The sequence below is a fragment of the Tachyglossus aculeatus genome, chromosome 10 (genome assembly GCF_015852505.1).
Source record: "Tachyglossus aculeatus isolate mTacAcu1 chromosome 10, mTacAcu1.pri, whole genome shotgun sequence".
NCBI lineage: Eukaryota > Metazoa > Chordata > Mammalia > Monotremata > Tachyglossidae > Tachyglossus > Tachyglossus aculeatus.
The window spans coordinates 31,328,670-31,348,461 of record NC_052075.1 but is presented as its reverse complement, the minus strand read 5'-3'; the positions used below and the strand labels follow the sequence as shown (position 1 = coordinate 31,348,461).

General features: G+C 45.5%; 1 protein-coding gene and 1 non-coding gene across 2 annotated transcripts in view; both read right to left on the bottom strand.

The window, feature by feature from the left end:
- Positions 1–19,792, bottom strand: part of IMMP2L (inner mitochondrial membrane peptidase subunit 2) — an 893,637-nt gene that overhangs the window by 8,738 nt on the left and 865,107 nt on the right. The window lies entirely within an intron of this gene.
- LOC119933956 lies at positions 18,787–18,924 on the bottom strand. Its single transcript, XR_005452821.1, has one exon. It is a non-coding gene; the product is annotated as a small nucleolar RNA SNORA7 (small nucleolar RNA).

Here is a 19,792-nt window from a genome sequence, read left to right as displayed (position 1 = left end):
ACTCTCCCAAGCACTTAGTACAGTACTCTGTATGGAGAAAGTGTTCAATAAATACTATTGATTGATTGACTTCTGTTCACTAGACTGATGATTTAGGAACACTTTACAATGCTATTCAGAGCTCCGTGCCAGATGTTTGTGTTTGGATTATTTTTCCCTTAGTCATTCCCTCTCAGCCACCCCTCTTTGCCACTGACTTCCAAATCCCCATCTTCAGCCCTTTGGAATAGGTCATGATGTTTAAAACTGAACTCATCCTCCCTTTAAAACCTTCTCCTCTTCTTAACTTCCCCATCAACCTCTACACCTCCTCCCTTGGGTCCTTCCAGGCTTGAACGTTTGACTCTCTAAATTCAATCTGTCTATAAATCCTACTAGTTTTTCCTCTGTAACAGGGATGGATTTTTCTCTCCACCCTTACTGCCACTACCCTTATTCAAGCTCCCCTCACTCCCAGGCTGACTTGTAATAACCTATGTATTGCCTTCCCTGCCTCCACTCAAGTCTATTTTACAGACAACATCATGAATCAATCATTTAAAACACCCTGTCTCTTAAGCTCTGTTGGCTTCCCGTTACTTTAATCCAAAACTACTGTTTCGTTTTGCACTTTTTTTTTACTTTAGAAGAAGCAACCTTGTTAGAAGCCTTTTGGAAATCAAATTATGTCCCTTGGTTTTTCCTTAATTCACACATTTCCCAGTCCTTACAAAAAACTCCAGCATATTGGTGTATTTCCCCCAAGAGGCTATGTTTTTCTAGATACTCACTGACCTATAATTTCTGGAGTTGAGACTTACATTGAAATTAACAATAATAATAATAATAGTAACATTTCTTCAGCATTTCCTAAGATGATGATGGCATTCGTTAAGTGCTTACTATGTGTCTAGCACTGTTCTAAGCGCTGGGGGTGATACAAGGTAATCAGGTTGTCCCACATGGGGATTACAGTCTTCATCTCCATTTTACAGATGATGGAACTGAGGTCCAGAGAAGTGAAGTGACTTGCCCAAAGTCACACAGCTGACAAGTGGCAGAGCTGGGATTAGAACCCATGACCTCTGACTCCCAAGCCCGAGCTCTTTCCACTGAGTCATGCTGCTCAGGCAATGTACTAAATGCTGAGGTAGATAACAGTTAATCAGGTTGGACATAGTCCCTGTTCCACATGGGGATCACAGTCCATGTAAGAAGGAGAATGAGCATAATGGCCATTAGTAGCATGGCTCAGTGGAAACAGCACGGGCTTTGGAGTCAGAGGTCATGGGTTCAAATCCCAGCTCCATCAATTGTCAGCTGTGTGATTTTGGGCAAATCACTTAACTTCTCTGGGCCTCACTTACCTCATCTGTAAAATGGGGATTAAGACTGTGAGCCGCCCATGACACAATCCGATCACCTTGTAACCTCCCCAGCACTTAGAACAATGCTTTGCACATAGTAAGCGCTTAATAAATGCCATTATTATTAGTAGTAGTAGTAGTAAAGATAGTATACCAGAAGTTCTGCAACTTTCCCCTTTAAATTCCTTCAAAGCCTTTTCTTTTAGTTTATCTTGGGGGTTTGTTTATATCTAGTTAAATTGCTTTAAATGTCTGGTGGGTTTACCACAGTTCAATCCACTAATAAAAAAAGTTGGGAACTATGATTCTCTCTATAGTTTTTTTCTGCTAAGACTGAGCTAAATAATTCACTGAGTCTCATTTCTATTCCTTTTTATTTCTAAATACACCTTTCACACCACAGTCATCAGGAAGCCCCACTGAATTCCTAACCAGCTTCCAACTTTAAACGGAAGATGGAGAATATTTCATTATTGGTGAATCCTTTATAAGGTACTCCTTATACACTTTTCTAACCTCCTTAATGTCATGTTTGCTCCTGACTTGCCACTTGTTATTCTGTTCAAAGCACCAATATTATGCCCTTTTGACAATTCAGTTATGTATCTTTATTTTGTAATTGCAACTCCTGTCAATATTCTTCAGGTAAAGGTAATACTCAAATACAGTCACCATCACCATCTCTATTAGGGCTACGTTATAGGGGTGGAAATTCCTCCTTGTACAACCGAGGGCTTCTTTATCCCTTGCTCCTGTGCTCCCCTCTCTCCTACCCAGCTTCCATAATGGAAGAACGCAATCCCACTTCCCAAATCCCACATGCTAGCTGCCCTACCCACCCTACCCATAGTGGGTCACCCTTGCATTTGACTTTCTTGGAAAATGGAAAAACAAAACACATCAACCACATTAGTGGGCCTTAGCATGACGATCTCACTGAAACATCAAGAGAGGTACCACTCAGCTAGTTTGAAACTGTGGAGGGCATAATCTTTCACAAATCTCATCTAACCACCACTGTAAGTCTACTGAGTTTTCTGTTCTCTTGTATCAGAAAAAGAGGCTGGTTAGATTTCTCAGCAATAAGGTTAAGAGCTGTTATACCATAGAAGGCTACTTTAAACAACATTGAAATCTGAGAAGTTTGTCAGAGTGATCACTACTTTCTTTTCTTTCAGACTTAAGACAGAGACAGGTATTAATAAAGGTCTAGTCACATATAAAATCAGAAATCCTTTTTGGTGGCCATCCTTGAGTTCTACTAAAGGGAAAAGGGCCAATTGCTATAAACGAAAAGTTACTTATTTTTTTTCCAACACTTCTTTTAACTCCAAAGCAATTCTAGAGGCTTAACCCAAACTTCATAAAAATAATTCAGTGTTGGCTCAAGAGCAAAGTGGAGCCATCAGGAAGTTGAATCTGGGTTATGATTCAAATTCATATGACTCTCCAATTACTTTGGCTTCTACCACAGTTTCCTCACTACTGGAGCTTTATTGCCATCGATCGGCTAATGACAGAAAGGAAAGAAATGAGTGGAATAGGGGTCAAGGAGATTTCAAGAGAAATGGAGTCTGTTCTGAACTTTGGATCCAAATTTGGGAAAGAGAACAGAAGGCTTATGAACACCATATTTATGTGACCCACAAAGAGCCCCATTCTACCCAGCAAGACGTTCATCGCCTGTGACTCGGTTCCCCGACTTAACTGTGAGCAAGAAAGCTCCCAGCATCAATGTAGGCTCCCACAGTTCTCTGGGATCCATGGGTGGTTCCTGCAGGTAGGTGGTGATCCCAGCACTTAATTGGCCCCAGCCAGGATGAGTTCCTGTGTACCTTTGCCAAGACATCCTTCAGGGATGGGCAGCTCAGGTATCCTCTCCTGGGATGCTAGAGGATACCTAGGTGAGGACCCCTGACGTGAGTAAGGAGGAGCTCCTCAGATTCATCCCAGAGCCAAGGTTCTTTCCCAGACCTTTTCAGGGTCCCTGAATCTGGTTCCTGGGATGCCCCAGGGGTACGTTTAGGTTGACAAGGGCTTGGAGGGTCTGGCTAAGCCATAGCAACCTCCTGGGACCAATCTTCTAGAAAAGGGCAACATCAATGGTCCTGGCAGGGAGATGAGAGTGCTCTGCCAGCTCACCAAAACTTCTCCTGGGATCATTAGGAAGAAATACTGATAAGGTGGCATGTTTCCAGGAACTAGGGCATTGGGTTTAAGTCTCTCCTGGAGAGTCAGACTCCTTGTACTCTGCCATTTTCCCTCTCTGTAATTGATTTTAATGACTGTCACCCCCTCTAGGCTGTAAGGTCCTGAGGACAGGGATCGTATCTATCAGTGCTGTAGTATTGTATGCTCCCAAACGCTTAGTGCAGGGTTCTGCACACAGTGGGTGCTCAATAAATACCACTGATTGACTGATAGGTAGAGCATGTGTGGAGCAAGAAGAAACGCTGATTTAATGAAGGGTTAGTTCAGTGTTCTACAGGCATAGAAAGGCACCCAAGCTGAACAGGGCAGGCATCAGAGGGGTACAGCAGGGCCAGGGGAGGAAGAGGAGGCTGCCAACTGCAGGGAGAGTTCACAGAAACACCAAAATGACCCAGATAGAATAAAAGGAAAAACAGGATTAAATGAGACACAGCCACTAAGGATGGCCAAGAGGATAGAATGAACGAACGATCCTCTGACGAGCAGGCTGGAGCACCAGCTGTCCAAACTGGTCTTCCTTTGGTAAGAGAAAATGAAGAAAGAAAGTCTGATCATCGTTAGGGCCGCAAATGGTGGTAGCATGCTCTGCCTCAGGAGCCCCCTCACTAATGGCAATACCTGGGAGAAGGCATTTCCCCCCGCCCCGCTCTGCTTGCCCCTTGGCTCTTTTCACTGCCTTCCATCTGAGAGGAGGCCGGGATAGGGAGTGGGTGGAGCCTCGCATCAGATTAGGATGATGAGGCTGAGGAAATAGAGGTCTCTTGCGTGGTATAGGGAGGGAGAGGAAAAATGCACCATAACCAGAAAAAGGAGACTATTCCCTGGTGCACAGAAAAACAGTGTCAATGCTATTCATCCTAACAGACTACACAGATTACCCTTATTTATGGAAAAACATGTAAAATGGGGAAAGTCAGAAAACCAGGAACGACTGAATCCTTTTCTGGAATGAATTTTAAAAGCACTGAGGTTCGTGTATTTGTCTTCAATAAAGAGAACAAGAGAAAAATCTGTAGCTACCTCCAGGCAGGGGAATCATCAAGGGGAAGCTGCCCAAATCTACCAAAAACAAATTGCTAGCAGAACCCACCGGCTTTCTCAAAATAATGACAATGCCAGAGCAGGGAGGATGTGTGGGAGGGGAGCTGAGTTCAGACTCCAGAAGGCAAAGATGTTCAGCCCCCAGGTGAAATCTTTTCTGAGAGCCCAGAGGGAACTGGTTTGATGCAGTCCTAGGTCGATGGCCAGAAATCTCCCCGGGCAAAATGCAGGGTGGCGGGAGCAGATGCTACACCGTGGGGTGTGGCACAAATCTCAGAATGACACAGATGCAGAATGTGAACACGTGTCACTCAGGGCTGCTTGTCCAGCAGCTGGAATCCCCAAGGGATACCGGCTTGCCCAATTTGGGGACTGTGAGCAACTCTGGGAAGCCCTTCACCTGGCCCTGCTATAAAATAATAATAATAATAATAATAATTTTGGTATTTGTTAAGCGCTTACTATGTGCAAAGCACTGTTCTAAGCACTGGGGAGGATACAAGGTGATTAGGTTGTCCTGTGTGGGGCTCACAATCTTAATCCCCATTTTACAGATGAGGTAACAGGCAGAGAGAAGTTAAGTGACTTGCCCAAAGTCACACAGCTGACAAGCGGTGGAGCAGGAATTTGAACCCATGACCTTTGACTCCCAAGCCTGTGCTCTTTCCACTGAGCCACGCTGCTGCTCAAAACCACTTCACAGTCGGTCCTGATGCCTTGGATAGCCACAGAGCCAACACGTTTGTTCCAATCCCTCCAACCATGCCCAGTCAGCATGGTTAGAGCTGTGGGCCTGAAGAGGTGATCTCCTGAGGTGCAAGGGCTGGAAATCCCAACACAACTCCTGGAGGCCTCAGGGTTGGGGGGAAAAGAGGAGGCAGAAGAGGAAACAGGTGGAGGAAAGAGAAGAAGGGACAGTCACTGGGGAGCATCAAAGCAGTGATTCATTCAAAGCAGTGAGCATTCCTGGCCTTGATTTGCACCATGCTAGGGGCCCTTGCTCTTGGGAGGAAACAGTACTATAACTCAATAAGGCAGGAAACGATCCCTGGGAGGCCTGTTGCATCTCCAAGGATTTTAGCAGCTCTGGGCTCTCTATCCCACCTTGTTTACTGTATCAGCCTCCTTGCTGACCTCCTTGCCTCCTGTCTCTCCCTACTTCAGTCCATACTTCCCTCTGCTGCCAGATCATTTTTCTACAGAAACATTTAGGCCACATTACCCCACACCTCAAGAACCTCCAGTGGTTGCCCATTCACCACCACATTCATTAATTCATTCAATCGTATTTATTGAGCACTTACTGTGTGCAGAGCACTGTACTAAGCACTTGGGAAGTACAAATCGGCAACATATAGAGCCGGTCCCTACCCAACAATGGGCTCATAGTCTAGAAGGGGGAGTTGCCAGAGTTGCCACGGAGCAGACTCCCTATGGGACCACACAAGTACCCGGGGCTAGGAGTCAAGAGACCCAGGTTCTAGTCCCCCCATTTGCCTGCCGTGTGACCTTGGGCAAATCCCTGTACTTCTCTGTGCCTCACTGTCCTCCCTCTTCTTAGGCAGCATACGACCACCAGAGTAGCATCACGCAAAATGCAGCAGAGCAGACGTGACCTCTGCATCATGGCACATAATAATAATGATGGTATTTTTAAGCGCTTTCTATGTGCAAAGCACTGTTCTAAGTGCTAAGGGAGATACAAGGTGATCAGATTGTCCCACATGGGGCTCACAGTCTTCATCCCCACTTTATAGATGAGGGAACTGGGGCACAGAGAAGTTAAGTGACTTGCTCAAAGTCACACAGCTGACAATTTACAGAGCCAGAATTAGAAACCATGACCTTTGACTCCCAAGCCTGTGCTCTTTCCACTGAGCCACACTGCTTCTCGAGAAGCACTGCTTCTGTTTCCTGCCGCTAGCCGGGATTGCCCTCCCTTTTCATATCTGACAGACAATTACTCTCCCCTCCTTCCAAGCCTTAGTGAAGGCACATCACCTCCAAGAGGCTTTCTCTGACTAAGCCCTCCTTTCTTCTTCTTCCCTCCCTTCTGCCTCACCCTTCTGCATCATCCCCACTCTCAGCCCCACAACACTCATGTACATAACTGTAATTTTATTCATTTATGTTAATGTCTGTCTCCCCCTCCAGACTGTAAGCTCACTGCGGCAGGGAATGCATCTGTTATATTGTTCTCCTGGGCACTTAGTACAGTGCTCTGCACCCATTAAGTGCTTCATAAACATGACTGACTGACAGATGGATAAGTGATTGCGATGGGAACAGGAACCCAGGCAGCCTACTGCCTGCACCCCAAAAGGCAGGGGATCGGAGGGGATGGGGATAGGTCAGAATGGAAGACTATCCAGCTCCCTTTAGAGATTCCAAACCAGCGTCCAGCTTTACCTGTGCTGTGTCCCCCAAGGGCCCAGCAGCCATGATCTGGCCACCCCCAGAGGCCATGCCAATGCCCTAGCAGCCCCCCAAATTCCCCACCAACAAAAAAATCATGGCGCTCAAGGACTCTGGTCACTGCAGGCCTATGTTAATTGACCCCAAGGGTGTATCGGTGAGCAGGGAGGACACGGGGCATGTCCGGCTGCCTTTCCATTGACACCAGGATTGTCACGGGTGGTGATCCCTGACTCCACTGCCAATCTACCCTCCTTGCACATGTAAATGGTACTGCCCTCCAAGCAGCCCGGGGCTGTGCATAGCACAGAGATGCTGCTTTGCCTCCTGGGAAGTGACCTGCATTTCCAAAGAGCTGAGCATTGGTAATGTAAGCACTAATGCTATAATTCTATTATTCTATTTATAATTCTATTTATTCTGATGTTTTTGACACCCGTCTACATGTTTTGTTTCATTGTCTGTCTCCCCCTTCTAGACTGTGAGCTGGTTGTTGGGTAGGGACCGTCTCTATATGTTGCTGACTTGTACTTCCCAAGCGCTTAGTACAGTGCTCTGCACACAGTAAGCGCTCAATAAATACAATTGAATGAATGAATGAACAATGCAGCAAGGGCCCCGGAGAAGGCCAATGTAGCACTCCCTCCATCCTCTTTACATAGTCTCCTGCCTCCCAGCCTCTTACCCTGCTCCTGGGAATAATGCAAAGGGAAATAGTACATCACAAGTCAACAATGAGATTTATCCGACGTAGACAATACTAATTGTCTGACACCGATGATCTGTAATGCAGAAGTCAGGGTTTTCCAAGCACTTAGTACAGTGCTTTCCACCCAGTAAATGATCAATTATGCTATGGATTGAATGTAGTGGTTGTTAATGCAGTTTCCAAATAAGACTTTATCTCTTAAGGTGCTTATTCCAGGAAAGGTTTTTTTTTTTCTTGCAAATTATTTTCACCTGGGTCATTTCAACCCAGTTTCTCTGTACTAGCAGGAAAGCAGTTTCTAGTCATGGGAGGTCTCTTCACTGGTCATTCTTCTCCCCAGACAGCTGCAGATCTCGGACAATCATTTTTCTCCTGACCAGCAGTTAGTGATTAGCCTCCACGCTGATCTCCCATCCTCCTGTCTCTTCCTGCTTCAGTCTATACTTAAATATGCTGCCTGGATTATCTTTATACAGAAATGCACTGGGCATGTCACTCCCCTCCTCAAAAATGTCCAGTGGTTGCCTGTCAACCTACGAATCAAGCAAAAACTCCTCACTCTCGGCTTCAAGGCTGTCCATCCCCTCGCCCCCTCCTACCTCACCTCCCTTCTCTCCCACAGCCCAGACCGCATCCGCCGCTCCTCTGCCGCTAACCTCCTCACTGTGCCTCGTTCTCGCCTGTCCTGCCGTCGACTCCCTTCCCCTGGCCTTCCCCTGGCCTGAAATGCCCTCCCTCCACACATCTGCCAAACAAGCTCTCTTCCTCCCTTCATAGCCCTACTGAGAGCTCACCACCTCCAGGATGCCTTCCCAGACTGAGCCCCCTTTTTCCTCTCTTCCTCCCCATTCTCCGCCTCTGCCCTACCTCCTTCCCCTTCCCACAGCACTTATATACATTTGTACAGATGTATTACTCTATTTATTTTATTTGTACATATTTACTACTCTATTTATTTTGTTAATGATGTGCATAAAGCTATAATTCTATTTATTCTACATGTTTTGTTTTGTCTGTCTCTCCCTTCTAGACTGTGAGCCCGTTGTTGGGTAGAGACCATCTATATGTTGCCGACTTGTACTTCCCAAGCACTTAGTACAGTGCTCTGCACACAGTTAGCGCTCAATAAATATGATTGAATGAATGAATGATCAGATAATTCAATGTTTTATGTAAAGAATAGATACCATACTGGCATCGAGGGATAGTTTGGATATCTCCAGCTAATTTTCATAAATTACTTTTCCAGGGTTAATGTTTGCGCACCAGTATCTTGAACATATACTCGAATCACTGAGGTTGAAGTGGTCTTCCTCCTTATTTTGTAACCTGATTAAGCAGGTGATGAAACACTTGAATATACTTGGGAGAGTTAATGTCTTTCATATTCACCGTGACCCATATGAGATCAATGGTCCAGCTTCTTCTCTTGAGTGGTGTCTCGTCTACCACATCAAACCCAGTTCTTTCAACCAGGACTCCCCATAGCAGAGCCCCTGCCTCCAAGGGGATAGGAGGGAAAGCAATTTCCCCCTTCCATGACATAGCCGCGCAACCACCTAAACTGAAATGTCACAGCATGGGCAACCACCTACTCCATCCCCTACAGCACTGAGAGATGAATTGGAGTTGAGTGTAACAGTGGCCACTCAACCCCTCCTTGATGTTGCCCCCATAAAGCATCCATACTCCCTCAGAACCAGCAAGAAGCAGTGTGGTCTAGTGGATAGAACAGGGCCCCGGCAGTCAGAAGGACCTGGGTTCTAATTCCAGCTCTGCCACTTCTCTGCTGTGTGACCTTGGGCAAGTCGCTTAACTTCTCTAGGCCTCAGTTCCCTCATCTGTAAAATGGGGATTAAGATTGTGAGCCCTATGTGGACTTTGTCCAAGCTGATTAGCTTGTATCTACTCCAGTGCTTAGTACAATGCCTGCCACATAGTAACGGCTTAAAAAATACCATAAAAAAAGAACCATATGCAGATCCAGGACTTGATTTAGCATTCCTACCACTGAAGGTAATCAACCAACCAGTTCATGGCATTTATTGAGCATTGGCTGTGTGCAAAGTACCATACTTAGTGTTTGCTTAAGCGCTTAGTACAGTGCTCTGCACACAGTAAGCGCTCAATAAATATGATTGATGATGATGAGAGGGTTTCCCACCCCACCCCAGGATCTCTGTGAGAAGTAGCATGGCTCAGTGGAAAGAGCCTGGGCTTTGGAGTCAGAGGTCATGGATTCAAATCCCGGCTCTGCCAATTGTCAGCTGTGTGACTTTGGGCAAGTCAGTTCACTTCTCTGTGGCTCAGTTCCCTCATCTATAAAATGGGGACTAAGACTGTGAGCCCCCTGTGGGACAACCTGATCACCTTGTAACCTCCCCAGCACTTAGAACAGTGCTTTGCACATAGTAAGCACTTAATAAATGCCATCATTATTATTATTATTATTATTACTGCAGTACAATAGAATTGGTAGACTTGATCTTTGTCCACAAGGAGCTTATAGTCTCAAGGGGGAGATGGATATTAAAATAAATACAGATAGGGGAAATAGCAGTATGTAAGCATATTTGCCTAAATGCTTTGGGGCTGAGACTAGAGTGAATATCAAGGTTTCACTGATCCAAGCCCAAGTGAATAGGCAGTGCCCAAGGGAGGGTAAGTAGGGGAATGAGGACTTGGGAAAGGTCTCTTGGAAGAGATGTGATTTTATTAGGGATTTAAAGGTGGAGAGAGTGGTGGTCTGTCGGACATGAAGCGGGAGGGAGTTCTGGGTCTGAGAGAGGAAGTGGGGAAAGGGCTGGGAGTGTGAGAGATGAGATCAAGGTACAGTTGATGTTAGAGTGAAGTGTGTGTGTGTGTTGGGTTATAATATTCATTCAATCGTATTTACTGAGCGCTTACTGAGTGCAGAGCACTGTTCTAAGCGCTTGAAACCAATGAGGTAAGGTAGGATGAGAAGAGCTGATTGAGTGTCTGAAAGCCAATAGTGAGGCAGGGGGGCAGATCTGTTCTCTCCCACCCCCACAAGCTATATATATTTGTACATATTTATTACTTTATTTGTTTTACTTGTACATATTTACTACTCTATTTTATTAATGATGTGTATATAGCTATAATTCTATTTATTCTGACAGTTTTGACACCTGTCTACTTGTTTTGTTTTGTTGTCTGTCTCCCCCTTCTGGACTGTGAGCCCGTTGTTGGGTAGGGACTGTCTCTATATGATGTCAGCTTGTACTTTCCAAGCGCTTAGTACAGTGTTCTGCACACAGTAGGCACTCAATAAATAGGATTGAATGAATGACTGAACAGAGGACTTTCTTGTTGTTTGAGAGCCAGGGCTATGTTTATGGAAGCTCAGGACTGGGGTTTAGTCATCTTGTAAGGCTTCCATATGACCTATGGTACAGATGATAATAACATGCACTGCTGCATGGTGGCATCCACGTGGCATGGTGGGATTGCATCATTAATAATAATAATAATAATAATAATGGTATTTATTAAGAGTTTACTATGTGCAAAGCTCTGTTCTAAGCAATGGGGAGGTTACACGGTGATCAGAATGTCCCATGGGGGGATCACAGACTTAATCCCCATTTTACAGATGAGGTAACTGAGGCACAGAGAAGTTAGGTGACTTGCCCAAAGTCACACAGCTGACAGTTGGTGGAGCCAGGATTTGAACCCATGACCTCTGACTCCAAAGCCCGGGTTCTTTCCACTGAGCCATGCTGCTTCTCATTGCACCCTGGTTCTCCACCCTGACTACAGCTTGTTTTCCCTTCAAATCCCATAAACCACAGATCTTCCCAGCTTCAAAACCCTTCTGAAAATGCACACATACACACACCCCTCTACTATGGCACAAAGTACTTTATCAGCTGGAGACAAAAACTCTGAGCTGCAATAGCAGGCTGGGAAAGGCTAGCAGAGATGACAGGGGCGTGGTGTGGGTGGAAGACGACAAACAACAGCTAGCTTTGGTTGGAGGCAGGAAGTGAAGGTGGGAGGTGGATGTTGGCAGTGGAAGCATGCACAGTGTTAGCACCTCATTTGGCAGTACTTTAGCACCACTTCCTGACATAAATAATGTAATTTTGGGGGTCGGAACTTCTGAATCTCAGTGGGCCTTCTTGAGTCCAAGGCCCTGGGTGTGAGCCCTTGGAGAAGCAGCGTGGCTCAGTGGAAAGAGCCCGGGCTTTGGAGTCAGAGGTCATGGGTTCAGACCTCAGCTCCACCAATTGTCAGCTGTGTGACTTTGGGCAAGTCACTTAACTTCTCTGTGCCTCAGTTACCTCATCTGCAAAATGGGGATTAAGACTGTGAGCCCCCCGTGGGACAACCTGATCACCTTGTAACCTCCCCAGTGCTTAGAACAGTGCTTTGCACATAGTAAGTGCTTAATAAATGCCTTCACTATCATTATTATTATTATTACCCAGCCCTGTTGACAGCACACACTTCCCCTAGGCAGGCATGGAGGTGACCTGACTCTCTTTTAGGCGGAGAAACATATTGTCTGAAATGAAATGTCTACATGATGACTGTCTCCAAATGCCAGCCTCCCACTTCTAAATGGAATTGAACCTGTCTCAATACCAATTATTAAAGCCCCTGGGCCCACTGGGGCTGATGAATCCCTCAGCAGCAAGCAGGTAGCTTCCAGTAGTTAATTTCCCTGGAATGATGGAAGTGTGGTTGAGCAGAACCCTGCCTTGGGAGCTTGACTGGGTGGAGGAGCATCAGTCAGACCCCCACCATGGTAACACTGAGAGATAGGTGCCAGCACCTCTTCTCTCCCCGCTTCGGTCTATACTTCACTCTGCTGCCCCGATTATCGCTGTACAGAAACGCTCTGGGCATAATAATAATAATGATGATGGTATTTGCTAAGCGCTTACTATGTGCAAAGCACTGTTCTAAGCGCTGGGGAGGTTACAAGGTGACAGGTTGTCCCACGGGGGGCTCACAGTTTTAATCCCCATTTTACAGATGAGGTAACTGAGGCACAGAGAAGTTAAGTGACTTGCCCAAAGTCACACAGCTGACAGTTGGCGGAGCCGGGATTTAAACCCATGACCTCTGACTCCAAAGCCCGGGCTTTTTCCACTGAGCCACGCTGCATGTCACTCCCCTCCTCAAAAATCTCCAGTGGTTGCCTGTCACCCTTCAAATCAAGCAAAAACTCATCACTCATGGCTTCAAGTCTCTCCATCACCTTGCCCTCTCCTACCTCACCTTCTCTCCTTCTACATCCCAGGCCATACACTCCGCTCCTCTGCCGCTAACCTCCTCACTGTGCCTCATCCTCACCTGTCCCGTCATTGCCCTCTAGCCCACGTCCTTCCTCTGGCCTGGAATGCCCTCCCTCCACACATCTGCCAAACTAGCTCTCTTCCTCACTTCAAAGCCCTATTGAGAGCTCACCTCCTCCAGGAGGCCTTCCCAGACTGAGTCCCCCCTTTTCCCGCTCCTCCTCCCCTTCCCATCACCCCTACTCCCTCCTCCCTACCCCCTTCCCCTCCCCACAGCACTTGCATATATTTTGACATATTTATTACTCTATTTTATTTGTACATATTTACTATATTTATGTTATTAATGATGTGTATATAGCTATAGTTCTTTTTATTCTGATGGTATTGACACCTATCTACTTGTTTTGTTTTGCTGTCTGTCTTTCCCTTCTAGATTGTGAGCCTGTTGTTGGGTAGGGATCGTCTCTATATGTTGCCGATTTGTATTTCCCAAGTGCTTAGTACAGTGCTCTGCACACAGTAAGCTCTCAATAAATATGATTGAATGAACTGAATGAATGAATGAATACTAGGGACGGGAAAGCTGGGAAGGAAGCTGGGTCAAGAAATTTGAAGCAAGAAAAGCAGCATGTCTAGTGGAAAGAGCACAGGCCTGAGAGGCAGAAGACATGAATTCTAATCACCTCTCTATCATTTGCCAACTGTGTGACCTCAGGGAAATAACTTCTGTAAGCCTCACTTTCTCCATCTGTAAAATGGAGATCCAATACCTGTTCTCCCTCCCCCTTAGACTGTGATCCCCCAGTTGGACAGGGACTGTATCCTGCATGGCTGTCCGGTATCTACCCTGGAGCTTAGTACAGTGTTCGGTACATAGTACTAAACAATTATTATTGTTATTACTACTATTACTATTATCATCATCATTATTATTACTCTCCACTCACTGCCCATCGCATACTTGATCCCAAAGCCCAGGAATCACCTTGCACTTCCAGCTTCCCAGGGAAACTTCAAGTTCCCATCTAGGTCACATTGTTAGCAAAGCTATCCATGTTGGCTTTCCTAAGCCTGGCACATAAACGCATGCTATCATGTGTGGCTTCTTGTGAATATGACTAGGAGGGAAAGCAATCCCCCTCACCCCATGACATGTCCACGCACCCATCTGAACGGAAACATCACGTCCTGGGCAGCCATCTACTCGGCTCCTACAGCCCAGCAGAGACATCAGTTTCTGGGTGCTCCCTGCAGTGACCCGTTAAAGCCTACCAGGATTATTCCTTTTTAGCATGGGAGTGAAGTTTGGATTGTTTAACCAAAAATACATTCCCACACTGCTTCTTCTTCAGTGAGGTATGGGACCGGTACCATTAAGCTTCATCTTTGTGAGACCATTTATTATCACAGAGAAGTGACAAGTTAGATAATTATTTGGGAAAAACATTTAGAAAGTAATTTGTTCAGCTGTACTAAAGGTTTTAATTGATAAAGCATCAATTTTAAAGACATCCTGTCCCGACGATTTAGCTTCTCTAAAAAATCCATAGTTTCAAAGAAATGAAACATGGTTGCAATTACATTTTGTTTTCTGTTCAAGATTGAACACTGAAAGAATTGCTCCCGTGTTCAAGAAGAGGCTCAATAAAAATGAAATCCTCTGGATTGCAGTAGCATCCCAAAGAGAGCTCTTCAGCTAGAAGAGGCATCTGCAATAATGAACTAGAGAAGAATCAAATGTTCTTGATTTTCTTCCCATAAGGAGCATGAAAGTGATGCCAGGAAGGCCTGTTTTCTACTGTTTCATCAGTTTCTGTTCATTGCATTATATTGCTCAGGGTCCTTACAAGGCTCACGGAAAATTATGTTTTCTTAGGGAAATCAAGCCAAACTGTCAGCGTTCCAAACTTACAGGTCCCCATTGTGAGCTATCCTTCATCAAGTAGCAGTAGTAGTTATAGTATTTACTGAGCGCCAACTGTCCTAAGTACCCACAGGAGCTTGCAGTTTAATGGGGGAGTTACTTTTGTTCCATGACATAAGGTTGATGTACAAAATTTTGACAACCAAGAGGTGTTTGTTAATAAAAGTTCCAGTTGAAGGGAGTGAAAGAATGGGGAAATAAATTGAGAATTTCAGATATGTGATGTTAACTTAAACTTCCAGCAGGCCTGGAATGTCACACTATAGTCCAGGGTAACCAAAATATATGGAGGTCAGAAGAGAAAGAGCAAATATAAAGAGAAAGCGCTGTCCTTCTGTTCCTGAATCCTGGGACTGGGAGTGCTCAGTATATTGTTCCATATACAGTGGGTGCTCAGAACAGATGGTAGTGGTAACAATAGCAATAATTAAGCACTGACTAAGTGCAGAGCATTGGGAAAGAAGTAGTGTGGCTTGGTGGATAGAGCACAGGTCTTGGAATCGGAAGGATTTAGGTTCCAATCCTGGTTCTGCCACTTTTCTGCTGTGCAACCTTGGGCAAGTGACTGAACTTCTCTGGGCCTCAGTTACCTCATCTGTAAAATGGGGATTAAGACTGAGCCCCATGGGGGACATGGACTGTGTCCTGATTAGCTTGTATCTATCCCAGTGCTTAATACAGCGCCTGGCACATAGTGAGCATTTAACAAATACTATTAAAAGTAAAAAAACAAAAATAATTGCATGGATGAGATGCAGACATGGTCCCTACCCACCAAAGGGCTCATATTCTAAGAATGCCAGGAGAAGGACGGGTGCAGCTACAAAAGGAAAATTGCAGAGTAAGTGCTCCATAAATACAATCGATTGATTGATAAAGCAAAAAAATAAAAGGCAAAGATGCCGATAAACAAAACAGGAACATTGGATTTTAGGCTTCTCATGGGAGCTCTACATAAAGTAGATGTCAGGTACACCATAGACATCCCATACTGTGCTCTGCTAGGAGGCATTTGTCAGATCCCAAAAGCTCAACCCTCCCTTCCCTAGGATGTACCCTAAAAATCACTTTCTGATCCTTTTCTTAATGTATTAGGAATAATTGGGAAAAAATCTACACACGTTATTTTAAGATGAAATAAAATGCTTGAGCCACAGGCCGAAAGGGGAAACCAACTCTCAAGGGTGTGTGTCTGTGTTGCCCAACACATGACCCAAGTGGCAGGAGAAGAAGGAGAAGCTGGGGAAACCGACTGAGTCAGAGCAAATTGCTGGAGAAGGAGATCAAGAAGTGATAGGACTCAGGATGAGACTCAGGGAGGGACATTGCTCTAAATCGTTCCCCAAAACAAGTTCCTGACACACTAACAAATATTCGGATATGAAGCTGTTGGTATCAAAATACTGAAAATGTAAAAAAGTTGGCTATATAAATCCTCTGAACGTAAGATCAGTGAACCTTTATCATTTTGTTCATTTTGTTGTTTCGAGGTTCCATCCACCAGGAGCCTTGCAGTGGTTTGGGGCTGTGTGATGGGTAAAAGACTGCAATCACTTTTGTATTTCCCCACCAGGGATCCATACCTCCCAACAGTTTTTTCCAGGGTTTGCCTGCCGGCATGCTGCAGGGGAGGCGGCATGGCTTAGAGGACAGAACATGGAACTGGGGGTCCGGAGCCCTGAATTCTAGTCCCGGTTCTGCTTCTTGCCTGCTGTATTAATCAATCAGCAGTATTCACTGAGCACTTACTGTGTACAGAAGATTGTATGAAGTGCTTGGAAGAGTACAGTAGAAAACAGCTGGAAGACATAATTCCAATCCACAGGCAGTCTGTAGTCTAAAGGCACAGATCAATTGATCAATCTATCAGTGGTATTGAACTGTTTACTGTGTGCAGAGCATTGTACTAAAAGTTTAGGAGGGTATGATACAACAGAGTTGATAAACGTGTTCCTTGCCCAAAAGGAGATTACAGTCTAGGAAGGGAGACAGGCATTCAAATAAATTTTGGATTTGTACATAATGATCTGGGCTTCAGGGTGGAATTACTTATTTACTCATATTAATGTCTGTGTCCCCCTCTGGACTGTAAACTCATGAGCAGGGAATGTGTCTTAATTCTGTTGTACTGTACTCTCCCAAGTGTTTAGTACAATTCATACATTCAATCGTATTTATTGAGTGCTTACTGTGTGCAAAGCACTGTACTAAATGCTGGGGAAGTACAAGTCAGCAACATATAGAGATAGTCTGTACCCAACAATGGGCTCACAGTCTAGAAGGGGGAGACAGACCACAAAACAAAACATGTAGACAGGTGTCAAAACCATCAGAATAAATAGAATTATAGCTATATGCACATCATTAATAAAATAGAGTAGTAAATATGTACAAGTAAAATAAATAGAGTAATAAATCTGTACAAATATATACAAGTGCTGTGGGGACGGGAAGGAGGTAGGGTGGGGGGGGCGATGGGGAGGAGGATAGGAAAAAGGGGGCTCAGTTTGGGAAGGCCTCCTGGAGGAGGTGAGCTCTCAGTAGGGCTTTGAAGGGAGGAAGAGAGCTAGTTGGGTGGATTTGTGGAGGGAGGGCATTCCAGGACAGGGATCGATGGCGGGACGGGCAAGAACGAGGAACAGTGAGGAAGGTAGCGGCATAGGAACAGAGGGTGCGGGCTGGGCTGTAGGAGGAGAGAGGGAGGGGAAGTAGGAGGGGGCGAGGTGATGGAGAGCCTTGAAGCAGTACAATGTTCTGCCCATTGTAAGTGCTGAATAAATACCATTGATTGAAAATACTATTGATTGAAAATGATTATCACATAAATAGAAAAGAACCAAATGCACAAGCAATACATTAGGGAGAGGGAGTAGGAGAAACAAGGGCTGAGTTAGGAAAGGCCTCTTGGAGGAGATGGGATTTTAATAAGGCTTTGAAGGTGGGGAAAATCGTGGTCTGTAAAGTATGAAGGTGGAAGAGTGTTGCAGGCTAGAGGGAGGATGTGGGCAACAGTCGGTTGTGAGATAGAAGAGATCAAGATACAGCAAGTAGGTTAACATTAAAGAGGGAAGTGGGTGGACTAGGTTGTAGTGGAAAATCAGTGAGGATGATTTTGAATGCGTGCTTTAAAGCCAATGGTAAGGAGTTTCTGTTTGATGTGAAGGTGGATGGGCAACTACTGGAGGTTCTTGAGGAGTGGGAAAACATAGATTAAATATTTTTTTGAGCCAAGTGATCTGAGCAGCAGTGAAGTAAGGGCTGGATTTGGTAGAGAGGTCAGGAGGCTGATGCAGTAGTAAAAATGAGATATTAAGTGCTTAGATCTGCATAGAAGTGGTTTATATGGAGAGAAAAGGGCAGATTTTAGTGATGTTATGAAGGTTGAGCTGATAGAATTTGGAGAGAGATTGAATGTATGGGTTGATAGAGAGAGATGAGTCAAGGACTATGCCAAAGTCATGGGCTTGTGAGAAAGGGAGATACTGGTTGTGATACTTTTCTACCTAACCTCTAAGCCCAATAACACAGGATAGGTAGCAATGTAATCTAAAAGCATTCAGTGCTCTCCTCTCTATGGGTCCACATTACAGCACTTTGTACAAACTAGGCACTCAGTACAGTTTTCTCTTGTCTTATGCTATCGAGTTGTCTTCAACCGACAGCGACACCATGGACACATCTTTCCATCTGCAGTTGTTCTGGTAGTGTAGCCATAATAATAATAATGATGATGATGTCATTTATTAAGCGCTTACTATGTGCTGTATAGTTTTCTTGGTAATAATACGAAGTTGACTTCCGCGCAGTAAATTTGAATCTCCGCCCTCGACTCTCTCTCATTCCACTGCTGCCCAGCATAGGGGAGTTTTGACTTGTAGCAGATTACCATCCACTCACTAGCCACTGCCCAAGCTAGGAATGGAATGAGTATGCCTCTGCTTGGCTCTCCCTCCCCTAGTCGAGACTGGTAGAATACTGGAAACTCTCCAGGTGCGGCCCCGAGAGGATACTCAGTATAGTGCTCTTCCCAAACTAGATTTCCAGCCCAGTGCTCTGCACAAATTGGATGCCCATTCACTAAGACACGCAGACAGTATTGTTGCGGATAATGTGACTTGCCCCAAGTCCCCACTTTCCTTCTGCGGCCCACCCTCCTGCTTCCAGAGAAGCCTCCGCTTACATCCTGCTGGGTCTGTTTAGCTCCAGTCCGGCAGTCCTGAGTGACTTTACCTAACCTCGGAAGCCTCTGTCCCAACTGAGGAGCCAATGGGCAATATAGGCAGGTGCCCCTTAAGAGTGGGATCCCTATGGGCAGGACAGGGAGAGCTGCTGTGGAAGACTTTAATATAGAAAACCTACAGGAAGAGAAAGAAATATAGGATCCTAATAGTAGACCCAAATCCACCACTCGGGCGCTCATCTCTCATTCACTGGGCTGGGCTGGACTGGGCTGGGCAAAAGCTGAAAGCCAAAGTTATTCCCAGATGCAGAGTGAGAAAACAGGCCTTGCGGCTACGTGGTCTGACAAAGCCCAGCTCACTAGAACGAGCCAGTTTGGCTGATGGCTTCCTGGATGGCAAGTTTCCAGTGCAAGCTTTCTCAGAAGGGACTCCTATTTGTCTTGCAAGGCTACCTGGCTGACTGTATTGCTGCTGACCCCCAACTTCCTCTCCTCCATCCTAAACTTCACCTGTGTGAGGCCTACCACCTCTGGGGACTGGTCTGGGGCTGCCCAACTGGGCCAACACTGGCAGTGCCAGACAGGTCGGGTGTGGGGAAAATCTCAAAACTCCCGCTGACATCAGGGCCCCAGGGAGTCATTAGGGTCTCTGGGAGGGCTCAGGGGCAGGGTGAGCAGGGTTGTCTATCCAGCATG